Below are 3638 nucleotides of genomic sequence, written 5' to 3' on the forward strand. Positions count from 1 at the left end.
AAATCAAACCGGGCTTAAGAAGCGGGATATTACAGTCTGTCCCATGTACCAAATAGTGGGACCCTTCCCTCCCTCAGTCAAAGGGTTGCGTCATGTTATGCCCTCAAGCATACGACCTCCGTGGGTCCTCTTCCTCAATCACTCTGCCATAAAGATTCAGGAATTGCAACAAAGCCTAAAAAGATTAAAAAATTTTGAAAAAGCCTAAAAAGATTCTAAAAATACTAAAAAGCCCAAAAAGATTCTAAAATTGCAAAAAAGGGCTCTAACTGAAGAACTTCGAAGAGCCTCGAAGAACTTCAAAGAATTTGGAAGCACTTTGAAGAACTTTGGAGAAATTTTGAAGAACTTCGAAGAACTTTGAAGAATTTAAGAAATCCAAAGGATTTGGGTGAACTTGCTCAAAAGATGCTAAAAACTCGAAAACTCAGAAAATCGGAGGCAAGAAGTGACCCAAATGAGGTGGGGACCATTTGTTACCAATATGTTCAAAACAAAATCGGTGGGGATAACCCCCACCCAAAATTCAAAGTTTAAAAATGTCAAAATTTCAAAAATCCAAAGTCAAAATTTCAAAAATCAGGAATAAAAAATCAAGAATCAAGAATCAAAGGTCAAGAATCAAGAATCAAATCTCAATATCAAGATCAAATCATTGAACTGACCCCGGAGGCCCAATCTCAGTGAACCAGCCCTAGAGACCCAATTTTATCTTCATCGGTCCCAAGTGGTCCAGACAAGATCAAGATACCTGGTCTCGTGGTCTAAGCAGCCTAAGACCAAATTTTTCCTAGATTGGTTCGAGAGACCTAACCTAGGGAGACAAGATCAACATACCAGTCCCACGGTCTAAGCGGCCCAAGACCAAATTTTGCCTGGACTGGTCCGAGAGACCTAACCTAGGGGGAGACAAGATTAAGGAACCCGATCCCACAGTCCAAGCGACCCCAGACCAAATTTTTCCTAGACTAGTCTGAAAGACCTAAACCTAGGGAGACAAGATTAGGGGGTGTTTGGTTCGAAAAATCTTTGGGATGACATTCTTTAGAATGATAAATCTTAATTTTAGGAGTTGTTTGGTTCCACAAGGATGACCCTTATATCCGAGCACCTTACTTCCCATGAATGACCATTTTACCCAAGATGTGCTTCAAATCTGAGTTCACCTAAACACCTAAACTCAGATCTGATCGAGGTTTTCTCGACCTAGTATAAAAGGAAAAATGGGAGAGACGTTGCTCAACCCGTGACCCCTCATAAACGGCGACACTCACCCTGCGATCTCTCCAAGTCCCGACCTACGACGACCTGCGACTTGCGAGGAATCTCACCGAGAGTCCGACTTGTGTAGGAATCTCTCCAAGTCCCAACCTAAGTTCTGAAGCAACGTTTTCTCTCAAGTCCCGACCTGTAAGGAATCTCACCAACCTCTCAAGTCCCGACCTACGAGGAATCTCACCGTTGGCGACTTGTGACTTACGAGGAATCTCATCGACTTGTGAGGAATCTCACCGATCTCTCAAGTCCCGACCTACGACCTGCGACTTGTGAGGAATCTCACCGAGAGTCCGCCGTTGGCGACTGGTAAGCCCTCTTCTCTCTCTCTCTCTCTCTCTCTCTCTCTCTCTCGATTTCATGGAGTTGTGGGTTTAGGTTTTTAAAATCAAAACCTCTCTATTTCGATTTCATGGAGTTGTAGGGCTAGGTTTTAAAACCAGAAGTTCTATTATTTCATCAGTGGTGTCTCAGGACACTGTAAGAGAGGACAGAAGGTGATCATCAGGGTTATGTCACCCGACAACGACGATGAGTCTTCCCAATCCTCTGGAGGAGCTTCTGTCCATGCCATCTCCACTTCTGGGCTTTCTGCACTTCTTCTCTTATCATTCACTGGGTTCTATCTTCTTTAGTTTCCCCGTTACAGTCTAGAGAGTCTGGGTTTAGGTGTATCAGTAAAAACTTATTTTTAATTGGTTTATGTTAGAATTTATTTATGATGATTTAAAATGGTTTAACTTGGGTTGGGTCTGTGAAGGCATTGAATGCTGAAATATGGTTTAGTTATTAGAAATTATGGAATTAATTAGTTCTTTTTTTATATTTTATAGCTCTATTTGTGTTCTCGATCCAGAATCTATTCTGATAATACATATCAAACATAATCTTAATTACTACAATTGCCAAATCAATTTCATCAGAAAGCTTTGGACATTTATTTTGATCACTTTGTTTCTTCATTGGGAAATAATAAAATTTCTTATACAAGCAAATGAGGCCTTGATTGTCTATTCATAGCTGTAATGATTCTAATTTTAATTATTAGACAAAAGTTTCTGTTCCTCACACTTGTGCTTGAACCGAAAAAGCTTGCTTATAAAATAAATTATAGAAGCTCACCCGTTATACGTGAAACAAGGTTGTATGCTTTCATTGTAATCTCAGTGTTTTGGCCATCTAGAACACGCGTGTTAAGATATCATTCAAATTTAAAAATTAATTCAGAAAATTCCTAAACCTCTCCTCCTCCTCTCTCCCTCTCTATGCTTGTCTTGCATTTTGGACTTCGTTCATGAGGATCAGTTAGTCAGGTCTGCTATCAGTTTTCATGAGGATCGGTTAATCAAGTCTACTATTAGTTTGTGAATTGCAAGTTACTACAAATTTTGTGCATATTATCTATCTTATTTTTAGTTTGAGATATTTGTTGACACATTACTTGTGGCATTTGAATGCCTCATCTTTCTTACAATATGTAGCAGCCCAATAAAATAATAAATAGATACATCTAACAGTATTTGATATGGTAATTGGGAGAGCATTATTGTGGATAGAAATTAGTTTAGGGTATATCATGGAATAAAAATTTCAGGTTACATTTTGATTTGGGTTATTCAAAGAATGGTTTTGCAGAGATTTTTTTTTTTAGGTTCCTTAATCAATTTTGTCTTGAGTGGTTGTTATGGTGAAGTAATGGAAGTTGTAGTTGTTGGTGGTAATGGACTTAGAGGGAATGCTTGTAGGAGTATAAGACAAAGGAAAATGGGTTTCTGTGTCTAAAACTTTCTACTAGAAATGAAGAGGAAGAGATTACTATTACCTGTGGATTACTTGTGAAAAGCCCCTTGTGAGACCAAGTTGTTGCCTACCAATGGAAAGTTCTCTTGCTCCTGACGACCTTATTATTGTTGATCCTCATTACGCTTCATTTTCTAAGATACATCATCTATTATATTCAGAAGCATCTCATTTGAATTCTTTTGTTTGAAAGCCTAAACTTTTTAATTCGTTCTTTCTTTCTTTTAATAGTTTTGATTTCTCCTTTTTGAATACATATAAATATATGTTCTGGTTTTTGAAGTGCTTGTTTAATTCTAAATTGTAGATTTACGTAAAAAGTGGATAGTGATGATGAATATGATGAGTATTATCAGAGCCACAAGAAAGTAAAAATATTTGTGGCTACTGCAGTTGTTATAGCAGTGGAACAGTATAAGAAACTGTTTCTATGTAAACAACCTTATCGTAATGAGACTCGACGTGGCTCCATTGAGAAACAACGAATCATTGGACATACTGACAAGACATGTCGAAACATGATAAGAATGAGTCGAAAGGCGTTCTTTAACCTATGTCAGGTG

Source organism: Macadamia integrifolia, unplaced genomic scaffold, assembly GCF_013358625.1.
Source record: "Macadamia integrifolia cultivar HAES 741 unplaced genomic scaffold, SCU_Mint_v3 scaffold2522, whole genome shotgun sequence".
NCBI classification, from domain to species: Eukaryota; Viridiplantae; Streptophyta; class Magnoliopsida; order Proteales; family Proteaceae; genus Macadamia; species Macadamia integrifolia.